This window comes from Cervus elaphus, chromosome X (assembly GCF_910594005.1).
Source record: "Cervus elaphus chromosome X, mCerEla1.1, whole genome shotgun sequence".
Lineage (NCBI taxonomy): Eukaryota > Metazoa > Chordata > Mammalia > Artiodactyla > Cervidae > Cervus > Cervus elaphus.
Window position 1 is genome coordinate 36,599,530 of NC_057848.1, and position 7,001 is coordinate 36,606,530.

General features: G+C 39.1%; 1 pseudogene across 1 annotated transcript; it reads right to left on the reverse strand.

The window, feature by feature from the left end:
* Nucleotides 1–3,774: 3,774 nt before the first annotated feature.
* On the reverse strand, nt 3,775–4,262 carry LOC122689615 (annotated as a pseudogene). The gene has a single exon (XR_006339861.1). The product of XR_006339861.1 is annotated as a mitochondrial import inner membrane translocase subunit Tim8 B-like (transcript).
* Between the last annotated feature and the right edge of the window lie 2,739 nt (nt 4,263–7,001).

Here is a 7,001-nt window from a genome sequence, read left to right on the forward strand (position 1 = left end):
TGTTTAGAGCAACAGCTTTCAAGTGTGGATTATTTGCATTTGACAGTAATTGTTCATGTTTTAGCAAAATTCTTTTGGGAGCAATAAGAAATTGCTTCTCTAATCTATTGGCAAGTAGAAATTTCCTTCAATTTACTTCTAACAGTACTTTTGAAACTTCAAAATTCTGTGCATAACTTTATGAATAGGAAAAATGTCAAATTTCATTTCAAGCACTCTATTGTAGAGTACCAAAAAGATCAGTTTTTGCATTTCTGATGTACCATTGATTTATGCAGCATACTGAGCACAGGTGAAAGATTTTTGTAGCTGCTTTAAAATTATTATATACATATTATCTAAAATTTAAACATTATGCATATATTAAAATGATATTTTAAAGATTTTTAAAATATTATATATATAATTCTTTTACTGAGGTCTAATTTACCCACCATAATATTCAGCCATTGTAAATGTTCAATTCAAAAATTTTTAGTAAGCTTACAGAGTTGTTCAATCATTAATACAATCTGTTCTAGAATATTTTTGTCACCTCACTTAGCCATTAATCTTCACTCCCACCTTCAGGAAATCACTGGTCTTGTATCTGCTTCTATGGATTTGTCTTTTCTAAACATTTCATACAAATGAAATTATACACTATGTGTTTTTTATGTTTGAATTATTTCACTAAGTGTAACATTTTCAAGGTTCAACCATGTTGTAGTAAGTTTCAGTACTTTATTTCTTTGTGTTTTTAGTCACTAAGTAGTGTCCAACTCTTTTGCGACCCTATGAACCATAGCCCACCAAACTCCTCTGTCCATGTGGTTTTCCAGGCAAGAATACTGAAGTGGGTTGCCATTTCCTTCTTCATGGGCTCTTCCAGACCCAGGGATTAAACTTGAGACTCCTGCATTGCAGGCGGATTCTTTATTGCTAAGCCACCAGAGAAGCCCTCCGTCTCTTTTTCCTCTATCTCCTTCTTTTTCTTTCTCTTCTGTGCTGTGTGGCTTATGGAGTCTTGATGCCACAGTAAGGGGTTGGGCCTGAACCTCCGAGGTGGGAGCCCCGACCAGATGTTGGACCACCAGAGAACTCCCAACCCCATGGAACATTAATTAGTGAGAACTCTCCCAAAGGCCTCCATCTCAACACTGAGCCCAGGCCCCACCCAAAGACCAGCAAGCTCCAGTGCCAGACGCCTCACACCAAACCATTAGCAAAACAGGAACACAACTCTGCCCATTAGCAGACAGACTGCCCAAAACCATACCTAACCCATCAGTTCAGTTCAGTTCAGTTGCTCAGTCGTGTCTGACTCTTTGCAACCCCATGAATCGCAGCACGCCAGGCCTCCCTGTCCATCACCAACTCCCTAACCCATAGACACTCCAAAACACACTACTGGACAAGGTACTGCCCTTCAGAGAGACAAGATCCAGCTCCACCCAGCAGAGCACAGGCACAAATCCTCCCAACCAGGAAACCTTCACAAGGCACTGGTCCAACCCACCCACTGGGTCAGACTCCACAAATAAGAGCTATGACCTTCTAGCCTGCAGAAAGGAGGCCTAAAATCAGACTTTATATGAAATGTGGGAATCGTCATTTCCTTTCTGTAAGAATTTTGCATAATGAAAAGGGGCAGTTCTAGTGTTAATATTATAAATGACAATAGATTAGAGTGTTTTCTTTGAATATCAGAATTGATATGCTAACTTTTCATAATCTTAAAAAGGCTCATATTTCATTTGTCAAATAGATATGGTATATGGTTTCAGAAAAGATTCACGAGTGAGGATAAAATGTGACAGCATATAAAGAAACATAAACACAATTATTTTAAAAAATGTATTTTTTTCCTTCAATTATTAGCAGATTTTTATGCCTTCAGAATTTTTTGACAGTTGCACATTAATTAAAAACAAACTTCAACATGACTTTAAAAAAATATACGGATTTTTAATCTAGGATATTAAAAGAGCTGAAATTGACAAAAGAAACCTAAACATATATAAAACTTAAAGAACAATTTACTTAGGGTTAAACAAAATTAAAAATTCAGCTTTCAATTCTACAGACAAATAATTCTTTTTAAAAATTCAATCATACATAAAATCAAATAGGAATAGAGTTTTGAGGTGCTTTGAAATTTAAAAATGAAATCCTGGTATTCACATATAGCACCTAAAATTTATAACTACTTTAGCATTCTCATTTTGACCTAAACATTTTCGTTTTAGCTAAAACATGTAACCAAATATAAGGACAGACAAATCTAATGTATTTGTTGTTATTTTTCCACCCAAACAGCATCATGTTCAGGCTAAAATTGGTTCATTTAATTTAAAATATGATGTTTGGATAAAATCAACTGCATGTTTACTAAATCAACCATCAAAATTTTCGAGATAGATGAGTTAATTAGTTGAAGAAAAGGACCGATTTCCCACTTTCAATGAGAATAAATGTGTTTACTTTCCAGTAGCTCATTAACAAAGTTGGGAATTCAGAATATCTTCTCATTCAAGGGGGAAAAGATTCCAATGAAATTTACTTCTTGGCTTTTGTAAATTTAGAAGGATGATATTAGGCAATGAAATTCATTTTATAAAAATGTATTTTCTGACAGAGAATGAGCAGACTTTCAAAATTTTGTAATTCATGCTGTAGACAGAAATGCTTAAATGAAAAGGCAACTAAACATTTTATGAGATAGACATATGAAGAAAAATGGTGATATCCCTTTTCTCTAATGCTACTCTGGAAATTGTGGCACAGGTTTTTATTTATTTTTCTTCTTTGTCTCCTTCTCCTCCTCTTCCTTTTCTTCTTTTTCTTTTGTTGTTTTCACAAGCATTAGCTAAGATAAAACAACAGTAGGCAAAAGATGTATTTTTATGTTTTATTACAAGATGAAAATTCCTGTATTATTTTATATGAAATATTTTGTACTTTAGTGTAAAGATAGTTAAGAAAATAAGAGATTGAAGCCTGGTCCAAGTGGCAACATAGGGGACTCTTGAAATTACTTCCTTCACAAAAACACCAAATCTATAGCTACAAACAGAACAATTTCCTCTGAAAGAAATCCAGAAAATAGCTGAGTGACTTTTACATATCAAATGAGAATATACTCACTCTGATATGGGTGAGAAAAACTGAGGCACACTCTGCCTATAAACCCTACTCCCAGAACAGCTATGTACAATCAGGAGGGAACTCTTAACTCCCAGCTTCTTCTTGAAGAGCAAGAGTCTTGGATCAAACATCTAGTGCCCCAACTTTTAAGAATTATACATGTGGAATAGATCCCCCAAAATACATTGCTCTAAAAGCAACAGGGCTTGCATCCATAATAATCACAGTTCAGTTCAGTTCAGTTCAGTCGCTCAGTCGTGTCCGACTCTTTGTGACCCCATGAACTGCAGCACGCCAGGCCTCCCTGTCCATCACCAACTTTCAGAGTTTACCCAAACTCATGTCCATCAAGTTGGTGATGCCATCCAACCATCTCATCCTCTGTCGGCCCCTTCTCCTCCTGCCCTCCATCTTTCCCAGCATCAGGGTCTTTTCAAATGAGTCAGCTCTTCGCATCAGGTGGCCAAAGTATTGGAGTTTCAGATTCAACATCAGCCCTTCCAATGAACAGTCAGGACTGATCTCCTTTAGGATGGACTGGTTGGATCTCCTTGCAGTCCAAGAGACTCTCAAGGGTCTTCTCCAACACCACAGTTCAAAAGCATCCATTCTTCGGCACTCAGCTTTCTTTCTTTTTATTTTATTTTATTTTTTTTTGGAGAATTCACATTTATTGAATAAATTGTTGTGATACAAGATGGAATTTCTGAATTCCCAATAAATAAATTTCACTTTCTGAACATTTGATCTGTTACTTTTTAGCACCAACAGGCTTAGTAACAGCCTGAAGTTAACCTGACAGAGGGTTGACAACCTTCCCCCACTGACCCTTCAGTCTGCTTAATAAGTCCTTTGCTGCTTCTGTCATTCTTCCAGGGGATGGCTTACTGCCCTCCTTTCTGTACAATCTGGGCAAACCGGCTGGTGGCAGCAAGAGTAGTGTCAATGAAGTGGTTCACACAGTTAGAGAGACAATTTTCAGTGCGAGAGTCTAAGCGATTCCCTGGCTTCTCCACACATTTATCCCAACATAGCTCCATGAAGTGATGCACTTGTGCAGTGAACTGCACTTTCTGCTGTTCGGCTGCCACCAGGCGTTGCAACTAGGCTTTGTTCACCTCAGCCAGCTCCGCCATCTTCTGTGTCCAGTTACCGACCTTCCGAAGAGTTGTCAGCTTTCTTTATAGTCCAACTCTCACATTCACACATGGCCACTGGAAAAACCATAGCCTTGACTAGACAGACCTTTGTTGGCAAAGTAATGTCTCTGCTTTTTTTTTTCATTTATTTTTATTAGTTGGAGGCTAATTACTTTACAATATTGCAGTGGTTTTTTGCCATACATTGACATGAATCAGCCATGGATTTACATGTGTTCCCCATCCTGATCCCCCCTCCCATCTCCCTCCCCATCCCATCCCTCTGGGTCTTCCCAGTGCACCATCTCTGAGCCCTTGTCTCATGCATCTAACCTGGGCTGGTGATCTGTTTCACACTTGATAATATACATGTTTCAATGCTATTCTCTCAGATCATCCCACCCTCACCTTCTCCCACAGAGTCCAAAAGTTTGTTCTATACATCTGTGTCTCTTTTTCTGTCCTGCATGTCTCTGCTTTTTAATATGCTGTCTTGGTTGGTCATAACTTTCCTTCCAAGGAGTAAGCGGCTTTTAATTTCATGGCTGCAATCACCATCTGCAGTGATTTTGGAGCCTAGAAAAATAAAGTCAGCCACTGTTTCCACAAATGAAGAAACAGTTCTTAGTGTGCTCACAAGGATTCCCTGTGACTATTCTTCAAGGTCTTAGCACAGAGGGTGCAAACAGAAACACCATCTCCTAGTCTTGCCTTGAAAAAGGCTTATTTGCATACTTCAAAAGCTGCTGCTTCAGGGTTATGACTGATTGAGACTTCTTAACCCAGGTATCAAAGTTTGTCACAAACTTTGAAAAGGTTACACTTTGTGTCTCTTCCTGTCTCAGTACTGCTCTGTCACCTTGAAGATTTGTGGCATCAGGTAAAACACTCTTGGCATTGATGTTGGCACTACCACGAAGGAGCACCATCAGAAATTGCAGATGTATAGTTTCATGTGACAACCTTGTAAATAAAAATAACAAACATTTGGTGAATGCTTACCGTTTTAGGTTATGCAGGGAGATCAAACCAGTCAATCCTAAAGGAAATCAATCCTGAATATTCACAGGAAGGACTGATGCTGAAGCTCCAATATTTTGGCCACCTGATGCAAAGAGCTGACACATTGGAAAAGAGTTGCAGATTCTGGGAAGGACTGAAGGCAGGAGGAGAAGGGGATGACAGAGGATGAGATGGTTGGATGGCATCACTGACTCAGTGGACATGAGTTTGAGCAAACTGGGAGATAGTGAAGGACAGGGAAGCCTGGCGTGCTGCAGTCCATGGGGTTGCAAAGAGTCAGACACAACTTAGCGACTGAAGAACATATATATATATACTCAGATCTGTTAAGAAATAATAAAAACACCCTCCCTAATTAATAGTGGATTACCAAATAATAGCAATACTAAGAAGAAGATGTGCACGTAGTCACTCAGTCGTGTCCAACTCTTTGCGACCCCATGTACTATAGCCCACCAGGCTCCTCTGTCCATGGGGATTCTCCAGGCAAGAATACTGGAGTGGGTTGCCATAACCTCCTCCAGGGATTTTCCAACCCAGGGATTGAACCCAGGTCTCCCGCAGCGCAGGTGAATTCTTTACCTTCTGAGCCACCAGGGAAGACCACAAGAAGAAGATATTGAGTACTAAATATTCAGCAGACATTTTATATGCATTACTTTATCTGATTTTATTTAGTTTATTTATCTGATATTACTTTCTCTATCATCCTCATTTCCTTTCTTCCTTCTGTTTCTGTTCCAACAACAGATTTCCCTCTCCCCTCAGAACATCTTTCCATTGTGTACACAACACAATAGCATGTTTTACCTTTTGTTCTGAAGCAGATGGCATCTTTCCCCTACTTAGCCCCATTTGCAGCTTTTGAAGTATACAAATAGGCCTTTTTCAAGGCAAGACTAGGAGATGGTGTTTCTGTTTGCACCCTCTGTGCTAAGACCTTGAAGAATAGTCACAGGGAATCCTTGTGAGCACATTAAGAACAGTTTCTTCATTTGTTCCAGGCATAGAGAGGTTAAATTACTTGCTCTTGTTATACGGTTAGGGAATAGTCAGGCTCATTTGACCCCAGGAATTAGGTTTCAGAGCTGTATACCCAATTATACTCCTGACTCTAAACGGCAATAGATGGACATGTCAGTCAATGGAAATTAGAGTGAATAGGATTGGGAAAGGTGTGGTCACTTAAAGCTGTCAGACTCATTTTAAATTTCCCATGAGAAAAATTTTGTGGATTTTCAGAAGTAATTGTAGGATATATATTTTGAAGAAGAGTAGTTCCCTGCTTGACATATCCTTTGTAATTTGTATACATGTAAAGTGAAGTCACTCAGTCGTGTCCGACTCTTTGCCACCCCAAGGACTGTAGCCTACCAGGCTCCTCCGTCCATGGGATTTTCCAGGCAAGAACACTGGAATGGGTTGCCATTTCCTTCTCCAGATCTTCCCAACCCAGGGATTGAACCCAGGTCTCCAGCATTGTAGACAGGTGCTTTACCGTCTGAGCCAGAGAATCTCATCTCCATCTATAGGTTGTGGAGATCTGGGTTGGTTTGTATCAAAATGAATGGGTTTGGAGAAGATGATTCCTAAATTTCCGATGTGAGCTAATTATTGTTCTCCGATTCTCTGAACACTTAACATGGCACCATAGACCTTTGGATGCATTTGTATCTTACTGTCTGATTGATGCAAATGAAAGAACAGATGATG